Source organism: Malaclemys terrapin, chromosome 6, assembly GCF_027887155.1.
Source record: "Malaclemys terrapin pileata isolate rMalTer1 chromosome 6, rMalTer1.hap1, whole genome shotgun sequence".
Classification (NCBI taxonomy): domain Eukaryota; kingdom Metazoa; phylum Chordata; order Testudines; family Emydidae; genus Malaclemys; species Malaclemys terrapin.
In genome coordinates, this window is record NC_071510.1 from 12,863,655 (window position 1) to 12,879,760 (window position 16,106).

Sequence of the window (16,106 nt, forward strand, 5' to 3'; positions counted from 1 at the left end):
CTCCAGTGGTTCTAGTTCCCAAACCAGATGGGGAAATACGCTTTTGCGTGGACTACCGTAAGCTAAATGCTGTAACTCGTCCTGACAACTATCCAATGCCACGCACAGATGAGCTATTGGAGAAATTAGGACATGCCCAATTCATCTCTACTTTAGACTTAACCAAGGGGTACTGGCAAGTACCCCTAGATGAACCCGCTAAGGAAAGGTCAGCCTTCGTCACCCAGGCAGGGGTGTATGAATTCAATGTACTCCCTTTCGGGTTGCGAAATGCACCCGCCACCTTCCAAAGACTTGTAGATGGTCTCCTAGCGGGATTGGGAGAATCTGCAGTTGCCTACCTCGATGATGTGGCCATTTTTTCTGATTCATGGGCAGAGCACATGGAACACCTGGAAAAAGTTTTCGAGCGCACCCAGCAGGCAGGACTAACTGTTAAGGCTAAAAAGTGTCAAATAGGCCAAAACAGAGTGACTTACCTGGGGCACCAGGTGGGTCAGGGAACTATAAATCCCCTACAGGCCAAAGTGGATGCTATCCAAAAGTGGCCGGTTCCAAAGTCTAAGAAACAGGTCCAATCCTTCTTAGGCTTGGCTGGATATTATAGGCGATTTGTACCCCACTACAGCCAAATTGCCGCCCCGCTGACAGACCTAACCAGAAAGAAACAGCCAAATGCAGTTCAGTGGACTGATGAGTGTCAAAAGGCCTTTAACCAGCTTCAGGCAACACTCATGTCTGACCCTGTGCTAAGGGCCCCAGACTTTGACAAACCGTTCCAAGTAACCACAGATTCGTCCGAGCGAGGCGTGGGAGCAGTTTTAATGCAGGAAGGACCGGATCAAGAATTCCATCCTGTCGTATTTCTCAGTAAGAAACTGTCTGAGAGGGAAAGCCACTGGTCAATCAGCGAAAAGGAATGCTACGCCATTGTGTACGCACTGGAAAAGCTACACCCATATGTTTGGGGACGGCGTTTCCAACTACAAACAGACCATGCTGCGCTACAGTGGCTTCATACCGCCAAAGGAAATAACAAAAAACTTCTTCGGTGGAGTTTAGCTCTCCAAGATTTTGATTTTGAAATACAACACATTTCGGGAGCTTCCAACAAAGTGGCTGATGCACTCTCCCGGGAAAGTTTCCCAGAGTTAACTGATTAACAATTGTTCTTGGAATGAAACATATTGTTAGTTTTTATATAATCAGTAGTATGTCTAAAGGTACATGTGTCTTATTAACTCTGTTTTCTCCTAGAACTCCAGGAAGAAATCACAGCCAGTGTGGAACCGAACGTCCAACACTATCTGTTATTTGGGGGGCGTGTCATAACTATAAAGGGAAGGGTAATAGCTGTCCTGTGTACAGTACTATAAATCCCTCCTGGCCAGAGACTCCAAAAGCCTTTTCCCTGTAAAGGGTTAAGAAGCTCAGGTAACCTGGCTGGCATCTGACCTAAAGGACCAATAAGGGGACAAGATACTTTCAAATCTTGTGGCGGGGGAGGCTTTTGTTTGTGTTCTTTGTTTGAGAGTGTGTTCATTCTCGGGACTGAGAGGGACCAGACATCAATCCAGGTTCTCCACATCTTTCTAAACAAGTCTCTCCTATTTCAAACTTGTAAGTAAATAGCCAGGCAAGGCGTGTTAGTTTTCCTTTGTTTTTCTCAACTTGTAAATGTACCTTTTACTAGAGTGTTTATCTTTGTTTGCTGTACTTTGAACCTGAGACTAGAGGGGAGTCCTCTGAGCTCTTTAAGTTTGATTACTCTGTAAGGTTAATTTCCATACTGATTTTACAGAGATGATTTTTACCTTTTTCTTTAATTAAAAGCCTTCTTTTTAAGAACCTGATTGATTTTTCCTTGTTTTAGATCCAAAGGGGTTTTGGATCTTGATTCACCAGGAGTTGGTGGGAGGAAGGAGGGGGGATGGTTAATTTCTCCCTGTTGTAGATCCCAGGGGGGGTTGGAACTGATTCACCAGGAGTTGGTGGGAGGAAGGAGGGGAATGGTTAATTTCCCCTTGTTTTAAATCCAAGGGGTTGGATTTGTTTTCACCAGGGATTTGGTGAAGGTTTTTCAAGGTTTCCCACGGAGGGAATCTCTTGAAATGGTGGCAGCCGAACCAGAGCTAAGCTGGTAGTTAAGCTTAGAAGTTTCCATGCAGGCTCCTACATTTGTACCCTAAAGTTCAAAGTGGGGATCCAGCCCTGACAGTGTTAATGAACAAAGTTTCATTTATTTTATTTTTAAAGGTGTGTTGGAAGGGGGGGAAGGGGGTTGGTAACTGGAGAGGATAGTCAACATTAACTGGGTAAAGAATCGGGGGCAGGTTCAGCTTCTGTTTAAACAAACGTAATAGTCACAGGTTACCCTGCGCACTCTGGAACCTAGCTTTCAAAGCCTCCCGGATGCACAGCGCGTCCCGCTGGGCTCTTCTAATCGCCTGGGTGTCTGGTTGGGCGTAATCACCAGCCAGGCGATTTGCCTCAACCTCCCACCCCGCCATAAACGTCTCCCCCTTGCTCTCACAGAGATTGTGGAGCACACAGCTAGCTGCAACAACAATGGGGATATTGGTTTCGCTGAGATCAGAGCGAGTCAGTAAGCTTCTCCATCTTCCCTTCAGACGTCCAAAAGCACACTCCACCACCATTCTGCACTTGCTCAGCCGGTAGTTGAAGAGTTCTGTTTCACTGTCCAGCGCACCTGTATAGGGCTTCATGAGCCAGGGCATTAGCGGGTAGGCTGGGTCCCCGAGGATCACTATAGGCATTTCCACATCCCCAACAGTTATTTTGTGGTCCAGGAAGTAAATACCTTCCTGCAGCCGTCTAAACAGACCAGAGTTCCTGAAAACGCGAGCGTCATGAACCTTGCCCGGCCATCCTACGTTGATGTTGGTAAAACGTCCCCTATGGTCCACCAGTGCTTGCAGCACCTTGGAAAGTAGCCCTTTCGGTTAATGTACTGGCTGGCCTGGTGGTCCGGTCCCAGGATAGGGATGTGAGTTCCATCTATAGCCCCACCGCAGTTTGGGAATCCCATCGCAGCGAAGCCATCCATGATCACCTGCACGTTTCCCAGGGTCACTACTTTTGACAGCAGTAGCTCAACGATTGCGTTGGCTACTTGCATCACAGCAACCCCCATGGTAGATTTGCCCACTCCAAATTGATTCGCGACTGACCGGTAGCTGTCTGGCATTGCAAGCTTCCAGAGGGCTATGGCCACTCACTTCTGGACAGTCAGGGCTGCTCGCATCCGGGTGTCCTTGCGCTTCAGGGCAGGGGACAGCAACTCACAAAGTTCCAGGAAAGTTCCCTTACGCATCCAAAAGTTTCGCAGCCACTGTGATTCATCCCAGACCTGCAGCACTATGCGGTCCCACCAGTCTGTGCTTGTTTCCTGGGCCCAGAATCGCCGTTCCACAGCATCAACATGACCCATTGCCACCATGATGTCCACGGCGCGGGGTCCCGTGCTTTGTGACAGGTCTGTGCCCCTCTCAGACTTAATGTCCTCACTGTGCTGCCATAGCCTCCTCACCCGATTTCTCAGCATCTGCCTCTGAAAAAGGTGCATGATAAGGCGCGAGGTGTTGACAATGGCCATAACTGCAGCAATGATCGCAGTGGGCTCCATGCTCGTGGTGCTGTGGCGTCTGTGCTGTCAATCACCAGAAAAGTGTGCGAACTGATTGCCCGCCAGCGCTTTCATGGAGCGAGAGCAGGAGTGAGGGTTGAATGACGACAGTTACCCAAAACCACCCTCAACACATTTTTTTGCCCCAGCAGGCATTGGGGGCTTGACCCAGAATTCCAATGGGCAGCGGGGACTGCGGGAACTGTGGGATAGCTACCCCCAGTGCACCGCTTCCAATGTCGACGCTTGCCCCGTTAGTGTGGACTCACAACGTCAAATTACTGTCCTTAGTGTGGATACACACGTTCGACTTTGTAATATCGGTTCCACAAATTTGCTGTAAGTAAAATCGAACTACTCTTGTAGTGTAGACATACCCTAAGAGAAGTACAGGCATGACCCTGGGTTTGTCTTCTGACCTACTGAGGCTCAAAGGCTGCAATTTGTCAGGGATTTTGGATACTTAATTAACATTAATTTTAATGGGAATTGTCAATCATATCCCTGAGGCACCTATGAAAATTGCATCCATATGCTCTGGAAGACCATATATGCTGCTTACCAGACTGATCTATTCCAGAGATAAGTCCAAAAGATACACAAATAGGAGAAAAAACAAACAAACAGCTCCACTGCAGGGAACACCACCATTCCCTAGCCTCCCTTTGTCTTTGTCCCCCAGTGCACATTGCGTGGTTATTGTGATAAACTCAGGTCTGTAGTAAACATCTTGTGTGGCTAATTGGACTAAGGAAAGAGGAACATGTCTGGGTCTGTTTCTGCCTTTAACGAATACACACAACTTCATTATGAGGACACTTCATGGCTAATCATTTATGAATGGAGATGTGTGGAAAGGTCTTGCTCCCAGGTCAGAACCATGCTTGTTTTGAGGTCTTGCCCAACTGATGAGATGCTTTCTCTGGTCCTCCTTTGATCACACTTGGAGAGTTGAAATGTGGACAATTTCCTCTGCCTGAGTTCCAGTGTGGATCCACCACCATTGGCTAGTAGTATAACTCCTTTTAAATTGTGCCTGGCTAATTGATTATCAGGCATCCAGAGAAGAAACTAACTCTTGCATTATAATGTTGGGAGAGATGCATTCCACTGGCATCATTCCCTACTAGTCATATATGGCTCCTAGGCAAGGCAAATTCTAACTCTTTAGACCTCATCAACCATGTAGCACTTAGACTTAATGCAGCAGCATTTAGAGGGAACATATCCATTCAGAACAGGAAGTACCTTCTGTGGCTGTATAACCTAGATGACATGGAGCATCTGCTGAATTTACAGCAGTGGGAGCAATTTTGGATGAACACAGTCTATGGTAATAAAGATTGACATGGAATATTTTGTCCTAAATGGCTGGTAATGAAGCCATCAATATTTTTAGCTGGTTGCATGTTCCTATTCAACCTCTGCAAAATTGATTCTTTACCAGTGGCTTTATTAGTTTTAGTTCTTCAGGCATTGGCTTTAAATGCACTTGAAAATTTCCCATTTCTAGAGCTAATTTCTTAACAACATAATATAGCTTCCCATTGCTCCAGCTTCTCCCCATCCGATACACTGTTAGCATTCCTCTGTCTCTCTCTTTTGTCTTCTTTCAGTCCACTGGATGCAATTTGATGTTGTGTATGAATTATGTTTCCAGTTGAAAATTTTCTGCTTTTGGTATAGTCAATACAACACTACCAGCAAAAGCAAGATCATGAAAGTGACAGTCTCCAATGGTACTTATTTTCCTACCCCTCTCTTTTGCTCCTGTACTCAGTATGAAACCCTAGTGAGATCCAGAGAGAGAGGAAAAAAATTCCCTGCCTAACTCCACTTTTATTTTCACACATTCATTTCCTTTGCTCTCTGCTTCTATTCAACATCTGATAACATATCTACAGTACATGCCCTTGAATATCCTCGGGTTGGATGATGTGATACACAGGAAGGCAGTTACATGTTTCTTCTTTGATCTTTGTGTAACTAAGAAACAGTACATTTGTATATTGAACTCTCCAGGAAACAGAAAAATATGAATCAATTACATGATTCCTGAGGCCAGCGACACACACTGTGCTTGAGTTTTATATCTAGTATTTTCCCCCCTCTTACTCCAGAGAACTGGAAGGCAGAGAATATTCTCCCCTCCTCTCCCCAGATAGTATCATGGTTTCATACCATTCCAATGTTTGCTGTCTATCATATCCATCTAGGAATTCTAACATTTTTTCTCCCTTTTAGTCATTTGAGATCAGCTAGGGATGCCCCTGCTCACAAAGATGAGAGCTGCCAAGGAAGATGAGGATAAAAAAAGAAGCATGTGGACTTCCAGGCAGAAAGAGTTGATTGAATTGTTCTGTCTCTCTCTCTTTCCTTTTCTGTTAACTTGTCACAACACATTAGGTCACATCAGAGGTTAACTGTGGGTTCATAATTTGTTCAGATGAACTTGACCCTTGAAACATTTTCTTTCAGGGACTGGTTAGTAAAGGGAAATAGTTACGTGTCCAAGCAGCAGGTCTCATACAAATTAAGTGGTGCCCATTTGAAGTCTAGGTCATTCTCCATCTGTTCCACCAAATACCACATCCTGACTAAATTATCCTGCAGGTGCAAACTTCTAGGAAACAGGGCAGCACAGTATGTATCTCTTCCATTTGAGACTTCTTATAGAAAGGACTGGGCAAAGGACATAACTAGGATCCTACCAAATTCATGGTCCATTTTGCTCAATGTCATGGTCATAGGACTTTAAAAATAATAAATTTCACGATTTCAGCTATTTAAATCTGAAATTTCACTGTGTTGTAATTGTAAAGGTCCTGGCCCAAAAAGGAGTTGTGGATGTGTGTTGTGGGAAGGGGGAATAGGGGATTGCAACATTATTGTAGGGAGAGGTTGCAGCACTGCTACCCTTACTTCTGTGCTGCTGCATGTGGTGGTGCTACCTTCAGAGCAGCTGGAGAGTGGTGGCTGTTGGCCGGGAGCCCAGCTCTGAAGGCAGCGCCGCCACCAGCAGCAGCGCAGAAGTAAAGATGGGATGGTAAGGTATTGCCACCCTTACTTCTGTGCTTTTGCCTCCAGAGCTGGGCTCTCAGTCAGCAACTGCAACTATCCAGCCACCCAGCTCTGAAGACAGCAACACAGAAGTAAGAGTGGCATGGTATAGTATTGCCATCGTTAATTCTGCGTTGTTGCTGGTGGGGCACTGCCTTCAGAGCTAGGTGCCTGGCCAACAGCGCGGCTCTCCAGCTGCCTAGCTCTGAAGTCAGCGCAGAAGTAAGGGTGCCAATACCATGACCCCCTAAAATAACCTAGTGACCCCCCTGCAACTCCCTTTTGGGTCAGGACTCCCAATTTGAGATAAGCTGGTCTCCACCACGAAATCTGTGTAGTATAAGGTAAAAGCACACAAAAGAACCGATTTCACAGTGGGAGACCAGATTTCAGTCTGTGACGTATTTTTCATGGCCGTGAATTTGGTAGGGCCCTAGACATAACTCCACCTCTGTAGGTCCAGGTCACAGCTCTGGAAAACATCATGGGCAAAACAGTGCAGGATTCCCAGGTTTGTTCCCACTCTCCTCCCTCTTCCCCTCTTTTTTTACACAATTTTTAGGACAACTTCACTTCAGAATTCCCTAGGAGACCATATCTTCCCACTCTGATTTGAACCTAGTTTGGAATAGTTTGTATGCTCTCCATCTTCCTCCCTTTGAACCACTGACAAACATCTCCATAGAATTCATGACCTTCAAAGCAATATTCTTGGTAGCAAGTACCTTGACTTGAAAGGCAGCCTTGTTTTCCCATTATTTATTTGGTAATCAGCCAAAATTAACATTTCCCTTATGATAGTTTCACTTAAATTAAATAACGGTTCACGTCTAAAGTTATTTCAATTTTTCCTGGTTTAGAGGTGGACAGTGTGTTATAGTTAGTGGTCAATTATTTTGGTGCAACTCCCATTGGTCGTGGGAAACCGAGGAAGAGTCAAGGGGGTAAAGACAATGGTGGGGAAAAATCTTTGACCAGTAATGACCTCTTCTACCTGTCTGATAAATGAAAAGAACAACTCAAGTTCCATTTCCTGATTCCACACTTATCTCTGTAGCTTTTTGCTCCCAAGGACCCAGCTTCTCCCCGCCCTCCCGCTCCACGTCCAACCCCTTTTTTTGGCCATTAAACCCTTGTTTCAATAGTGAATAGTTATGTTATTCATTGCAAAGACAGATATTTTACTTCTGGGCATTTCAACCCCATGAAGGGACATAGACTGCCTTACTGTGAAACTCACTACCTCACTAGTGGGTGAGATAATACCTTTTATTGGCCCAACTTCGGACTGTCAGAGAGACAAGCCTTTGAGCGACACACAGCTCTTCTTCGTGTCTGGGAAATTTACTCAGGGCAGGTCTACAGTTAAAACGCTGTATTGGTGCAGCATCACCAAAGCAGCTGCTGTGCTGGAGGGCGTAAGCAAAGACGCCCCTACACTGACAGGGGAGCTTCTTCCATTGAGGTAGCGCTGTCTAATCGGAGTGTTGGGTGGGTATAACTATGTCACTCATGGGTGTGGCAACCCTACCTTCTCCCTTGGTTTTTAGCCAGCAGACAGGCATATATTACCATGCACAGACACGTATCTTTTTTCTCTGCCCATGACCAGATTTCTTTGGAGGCATTTAACTAGATAGACTGCACTCAGCGATTGTCATAACTCATAATGCAAAGTATACGTACAGAGGTTTAAAACTAAGAGCGTTGAGGCAAGGAGCACGTTTTGGTGTATGTTTGTCTGTGCCTAGCACTATGGGGCCCTGACCCAAGACTGGGGCGTCTAGATGTGACAGAAATACCAACAGCAAATAAACACATTTAAGTGATTTCATTATTTCTTATGTGTATTTCAGTAACATCTAGGAGCCCCAGTCATGGAGGACCACTGTACAAACACAAAACCAAACACTGATTCTTGCCCCAAATAACTTACAATCTAAGACAAGAGATAACAGGTAGTCACAGAGACAAACTAGCTTCTGTCTATTCCAACCCATTTGTCATTACCAGCATTAGTATCTTAGTGACCAAGTGATCCTGCTCCCTCTGTGAACAATAGTCACTGTTCTTTCTGTTAGACACCGCTGAAAACCTGTTTACCTTGAACCTTTCTGACAGCTAATGCTGAAGCCCTTAGCACTGAAGTTCTCTCTTTACTGAGTTTTAAAATGCTCGCATCTCACCTTCACTGAATTTATTTCTCTAAGGTGCTTCTACAGAATGTTCTGAGAAAAAAACCCCATCTCCTGGTCTTTCCCGACAAGAATCATAGCTTCTAATTTTCATTGTTCTTCTTTGTGCCTACACTTGTCCCTCTCAAAATTAAATGCTGCTTTGTGTGCCAACTCGCTGGCGTTCTCCCACAGGGCTCTCAATCAATCACAAACTCTTTGTTTACTCTCTTATACAAAGAACATAGGGCAGGTTCATCATAACAATTTTCTCTGGGGATACAAGCTTTGGTTTCATTCTACTTTGATTTCTCACTTGGTCATTGTTTTGAAAGATTCCCCACAGAGTTGTGTCACACATCACTGATTTCTCTCTTTCCCTGTTGAGATTCCAGAGAAAATGAGCAGCTTTTGTTACTAAGTACCTCTGTCTCCCCTTCATTGTATTCCTCCCCATTTCACACTGGCTGCTACTTTAAAGTGTTCACCCTGCTGCCACAAGTACCATCTGGAGCCTGGAAAATATGTGTTGTAAGGTATAAATAAGCTTTCCTCTTCTGTCAGGAAGGAATGCCTTAAAACAACCCAAAACCATAGTGCTATATGAGAAGCCGTCATTAAATAAAATAGCAATATTCTTGCCCACGTATATTTCACACTTCTAGACAGCAGAGAAAGGTGCTTCAATGATTGATTGATTTATTTGCTTTTCAGCTCCGTAGCTTCAAAGGCACAGCTTGGATTCTATCTTTCTCCCACCCTTAAATAAAAACTCCAAGAGATTTGCTGAAATTACAGACTTCTCTTACTGAAAGAGTAACCCAAAGAGAGAGTATTATTATGAAAGAGATGAACAAATGCATCATGCTGTGCACATGCTGTGCTCTTTCTGCATCCTGGGGACTGTTCCTCTCCCCAGAAGCCTCTTTTCTGCAGCTACCCTCCCAACTGTCCATAGCTTCCCTTTTATTTTTTGTCCAGGTACTTCACTGCCTAACTAACTGCCTCACAATAACTCTGAGTTAACAAGTCCCAGTTGAACCTGAGTTGCCTCATTCCCCCTCATGAAACCTGTAAAAGGCAGGCTGGGTCCCTGATCCCTTCAGCAGGCCAGCTACCCTCTGACAGGACATTTTTCTCATTTATTGTCTAAAGGAGAGAACCTTTGACAATGCACCACCACCCAGTACTGCAATATACTGTCAGCATGAACTAGGAGCCCAATTATAGCGTGATGTGGGATTTGAACCAATGACTTTCTGGCCAAGAAGCAAGATTAGTACCCAATCTGGCAGTAATAATCCCATAATGAGAAATGCAATTTGTGGTAGCAAAACATTTTGTCCTCCGTATTTCCTAGAGCTGTCTCTTAATAATCCTGTTTGCTTTAAATTGCTCTTGAACAAGCACAGAAAAAATAGCAAAAAGCACAAGTGCATGTGGAAATAGAAAAGGCACATTTTCAAGAGAACAGTTCATCACATAAGAATGGCCATACTGGGTCAGACCAAAGGTCCGTCTAGCCCAGTATCCTGTCTACCAACAGTGGCCAATGCTAGGTGCCCCAGAGGGAGTGAACCTAACAGGTAATCATCAAGTGATCTCTCTCCTGCCATCTATCTCCATCCACCCTCTGACAAACAGAGGCTAGCGACACCATTCATTGCCCATCCTGAGTTCAATCCTTGAGGGGGCCACTTGGGGATCGGGGGCAAAATCAGTACTTGGTCCTGCTAGTGAAGGCAGGGGGCTGGACTCGATGACCTTTCAAGGTCCCTTCCAGTTCTAGGAGATGGGATATCTCCATTAATTATTTTACATTCCAAATATCTCCTCAGCACAGGTACAGCACAAAAGACAAGCTTCCCCCACATCGCTTCACTGGTGTGACTTAATCCTGGCCTATGGCAGTCCTTCCATTAAACTATAAAGGGCATGGCTCTGGCCCTCAGTCATTTGCATCTCTGTTGAATCAAATGATGTCAACTGTGGCAATGAAACTATCAAATTTTTGATGTAAGGAAGGACGTGCTCATTTCCACCCAGATCTACAGTCAATTACTTGACATCCTGAGCTCTCTTAAACAAATGCAATGCCTGTTATAGTTTAATGGAAGTGTCTCAATGGACTTTGGAGAGGATTTGTATCTTTTGCAAATGTAAAGTTCCACTTGGTGTGTTTGTTTAAAGTTTATTAAATTGTGGAAGCAAGCGACCACCATGCTTTCGTATGGCTATCACATACCCTGGGTCTCACTCTTCACTCCCTGTTCTGGTTGCCTCGGTGCAAAACAGCTGAAAAAGCAGCCAGAAAAGGGTAAGCAAGCAACCCCACTGACACAACGAAGCCCTTGGCAGGCTCAAAGCCACTATAGCCATCTTGGTATCACCCTCCACATAGGGGGCGGGGAATGGTTGTGCTGGGGCAGAGTGCACAGAGCAGTGGTTGGCTGCAGCCATGATAATGAGGCACCATTTCTCAAATGCAGCTACCATGGCCGCCTGCAGCCACCAGGGAGTTTCCCTGCGGCCACGGCAGCTTCTTGGGTGGTGAGGGGGGGGCAGTAAAGCATGTCTCTGGAGAAAGGTGGGGCACAATGCTGAAGGAGCAAGGCGAGTTCTCTACCTGGGAGGGGACGGGGCGGGGGGATGTTAGTGGGACTCTGACTTCAGCCGTGGGGTGGTTGGGCATTGGGGACTTAGGGAGCCTGGCTGCAGACTACGGCTCCAGCCAAGGGGCTTCAAGCTCCAACCCCTGGCCGCGCAGTGGCGGGCTCCCATCCCCGGCTCCGGCCACGTGGTGCCAACCCTCAATCTCATTGTCGGTCGCTGGCCACAGGCGCTAACCCCCCTGCATGTGCTCCGACCCCCAGCCCTAGTCACTGACCCCGGGTGTCGGCCCCAGACACCGACCTTGAGCTCCAGCAGCTAGCGGCCCTGGGTGCAAATCCCCGGTGCTGGCCTTGGGCTCCCCCGGGGGCTGGCTCTGGATGCCACCCCCGAGCCCTGGCTGTGCGGCAGCAGGCGCAGACCCTAAGCGCCAGGCCCAAACCCTGGTGGCAGCCAAACCCGGCCATGCGCGCCGACCCCCAGCACTGGCTGCTGACCCTGAGCACCGCTCCTGGATGTCGACCCTCAGTTCCAGCAGGAGCTGGCCACGGGTGCCAATACCCAGCCCCAGATGCCAGCCCCGGGTGCAGATCCCCAGTCCTGGTCACGCGGCGGCAGCAGCACCAGCCCCAGGTTCTGGCAGGTGCTGGCCCAGGACACTGAATCCCAGCCCTGGCTGTGCAGCAGCGGGCACGGACCCCAAGCACCGACCCTGATGCCGACTCGCAGCCCCGGTCACACAGCAGCAGGTGCCGGCTCCAGGTTCTGATCCCCAGTTGCGTGGCCGTGGGTGCTGATCCCCGGCCCTGGCCACACAACTGTGGGCACCGACCCTGGGCTCCAGGGGGTGCTGGCCCAGGGCACCGACCTCCAGCCCCAGGCGCCAACCCACACCTCTGACCTTGCGGTGGCAGGCCAACCTCAGCCATTGCTGCCTCACCCCACTATCCAGGTCTTAACTTGCCAGGACTTGGGTGAAAAGTGATATTAAACATAGACATATCACTTTTCACAGCATTATTTTTATTACTGATTCTGCAAAAAACACAACCATCCTATTTAAATAAATGGCAATGAACTCGAGGTGTATACATGCATATCTATTTCTTTTTCCTAAAGTTAATTAAGTATTTTAGGGAAAAGTGTCAGTGCAGCCACCAGCAGGAGCTGGTGGACGCATTCTGAGGCCACCAAAAAAAACTGTTGTGAGACCCCCCCCTTAGAGCAGTCCTTTGGGGAAGATTAGAACAAGTATTTGGCAGACAACAACTACAACAAGCTGCACATTATGGCTACCGCCCCCACCTTTTCCTGGGACCAGGGGATCCAGCGTGACATCATTGTGCCTTCGTTGTCCTGATTCTGAGAGATGTCCTGGCCAGCCCACACCAAAGAGGGAGTGACCCTGCTGGCATTACCACCTCCACGAACACCACCTGGGATGAAAGACATGTATCCTTTTCATTCCCACTTTATTTCTTCGCTGTCTAGCATTCTCCTTTTGACTTCTGGCTGATAAGAATCTGGCTCAGCCATCCTGTCGTCAGAGGTTTGGCTACGTGCATGTGTTATTTCTGTGCGATGCACTGGCTCTGGCCAGATAGCCGGTACAGCAGGCTCCAATCAAACTGCCCAATAAGACCACAAGACTTGGTTTAGTAGCGAAGGCACCCAGCCAGGTTTATTGCTGACAAAGCACGGTGCTAATGCCCTGGCTCAGTGGTTACATGTCTGCCCATGACAATGGACACAGCTCAGTCAGTGGCGGGACTTTCCACTGCCCCCTAAGCTGGACGAAGGCTTAAAGCAAGGAATCCCAACATTTATAGACTGAGAGAAGCAAGCTGGGTTAAACAACTTACGTATTGTCTTACGCGTTTCATGACATGTTTGTTACATTCCCTTGGACTTTCCTCCTGATGTTTCAGACAAAATATGACTATTCATCACTTTTGTCAAAACATTTTATCATGTGCAAGGTTGGGGTGTTCTTGTGCTGGCATGCTGGAATGTGTGTTTCCAGATTCAGTGTGTTTTAACAATGCTAGCAATACTGGTGCCGAGTTCATGTACGGAACATTGACTTGCAGGCAAGCATCTGCTTTTGACAGGGACTGATTGTTGCTCATAGCATAACTTTTGCTGACTTTGGTTCAGGCCTCAGGCCTTGCACCAGGCTCTTTCTTTCTACTACATTCCCCCACTTTTTGTCTTTTTATGAGGATGTTTACACATCATCCCGGACAGGGCCGGCTCCAGTTTTTTTGCCGCCCCAAGCAGCGGGGGAAAAAAAGCCCATCGGCAGCAGCTCAATTGCGCCGCTTCATTCTTCCTCTTTGACGGCACTTCGGCAGCAGCTCAAAGAGGAAGAGAGGTACTGAGGGACCCACCGCCAAATTGCCGCCGAAGACCCGGATGTGCCACCCCTTTCTATAGGCTGCCCCAAGCACCTGCTTCCTTCGCTGGTGCCTGAAGCAGGCCCTAGTCCCGGAAAAGCACAATGCATGATGATGACCCAGTAGGCTAAATACTGTTAGGAGGTCACCTTACCATCCATACATTCACGTCCCTTAGTCTGCACATTCCCTTGTATGACTGATGGACAGATTTTATTTTCCAATTGACTGTAGTCCCTTATGGTGGGCCTGGGAATGTTAAGCCCGGGACTTTGATTAGGAATGTAGTGTTATGATTGAGCTTTGCGGGTACTTGCAAATAATTAATGTATATGGATGATATAGAATTTGCATTTGTAGGGTACAGGTCTGTCGCGTCTTACACGCATTTAACATGCGCAATTTCAAGTTTACGCGGCACTGGCAAAACGGCTTTTTTTTTTTTTCTTTTAACTTTTGTGTGTGTTTTTTTTCCCCCTCGCCCCTGGCTATACGCGGTTTTCGCTTTACGCGCTAACTGCGAAACGGAACCCCTGCGTAAGACGTGACAGACCTGTATATGGGCCTATAGGGTATATATGTATAGGATGTATATGTACATATGACACCACCTCATATCCAAGTATAACAATCCTTTTTCAATCTGGTGTTGTAGTCTGGCCCTTTTGCTTTGGTACCGCAGATAGCAACATGCTCCTATTAGGGCCGTTACAGTTACCATGTGTATTACTATTAGTTATAGGTTATGCTTTGCTGGTTCTCACCCTCTGGGATAAGGTTTACCGGGCAGGAAACAGGAACGGCTAGTTTCTGTTCCATTGGTTGCATTGCTTTGTGTAGCTGACATAGATCCAGTTGTTTCTTATACCTGCTGTCTTTCCGATAACCTACTGAGTTGACAGTAACCAATTTATCAAATACTGATGTGTCAGGATGTAGTATTGGTACCCCGACACTGAACAAGATTGTTTTGAATCACATGTACCTCAGGTAGGATGCAGTGTCACTGACCCCAAATTGCAACTAGTATTAACGGAATTTGTTTACCTAATTTTTAGTTACTATGTCACTTAATTTCTTTACCAATTTGTTTTTCCTTGCCTTCATGTTCAATCTTCTATGAGAAGGCGTATTGCTTTCCCCTGCTGAACACTTTGTTTTAAGCAAAAGAGTTAGTAACATAATTTTTACCAAGCTTTTTAGAGTTAATTGGCTTGTGATACTGATTTCACTTTTGTTAACTGTTTAGAATCACAGATGTTAGCAAACCACTGCCTCCCTTTAACATAATTTAAAAGCGAATAAAAATTAAGCCAAAATGAATTTTATAAATACAGGTCGATGCAAATACTTTGAGTGTATTAAAGTTTTGACACTTGGTTGTGTTTTGAAAACAAAGGTAGAAGCCTGTTAACAAGGTGGATACTGTTGAAATTGTTTAGTTAGCTTTATGCATACATTGTTATTTTTAAACATTTTTGCTATGGCATTCTTATAACTATATTTAAAAGTGAAAACAAGTTTATAAAAATTGAAACAAACAAAAATTGACATTTTGTTAATATTATCTTTACCTTAATGCTGAGGTTTCCCCTCCTTTTTCCCCTCCCTTTGAATTAAAAAAAAATACAAATACAAATAAAAAACAAAACTGTGATTAATAAAAGAGAATTCTTTTTTTGTTTCCAATTGCATTATTTGTTGAGCCAGAAATAGATGTAACAAAAGAACATAAGAACAGCCATACTGGGTCAGACCAAGGGTCCATCTAGCCCAGTATCCTGTCTGCCGACAGTGGCCAATGCCAGGTGCCCAGGAGGGAATGAACAGGTAATCATCAAGTGCTCCATTCCCTATGTACATATGTAAATATGTAAAAAAATGGTAATAATAATATTATCATGGTTATAACCCAACCATAATTTTAAAATAGTGTGGTACCACTTATATTTTAAAAAAGGGTATAACATTGACTTTTGTTGCAACAAAATAAAAATAAAAAGGTAATCATGTTACACATACAACACAGAACAACATACAGGACAAACTTACAATTGAAAACAAATGGCACCAGAATGCTTTTCATAACTCTACAAAATAAGGCATTTAGTACTTAGTTATTAAAACAATGCATTAAAAAAACAGACAGATAAACAAAAGGGTTAAACATTTAAGCAAGCAAGTTATTACCTTATTTAAAACTTTAATAAAAAAATCGAT

General features: G+C 45.5%; 1 long non-coding RNA gene across 1 annotated transcript in view; it reads right to left on the reverse strand.

Annotated features, from left to right (window-relative positions):
• LOC128839756 (uncharacterized) overlaps positions 1-13,257 on the reverse strand; it is a 75,980-nt gene extending 62,723 nt beyond the window's left edge. Inside the window, exon 1 of the long non-coding RNA XR_008445523.1 lies at positions 12,796-13,257. This is a non-coding gene — a long non-coding RNA (uncharacterized LOC128839756). The remainder of the gene's footprint in view (positions 1-12,795) is intronic.
• Positions 13,258-16,106: the final 2,849 nt, after the last annotated feature.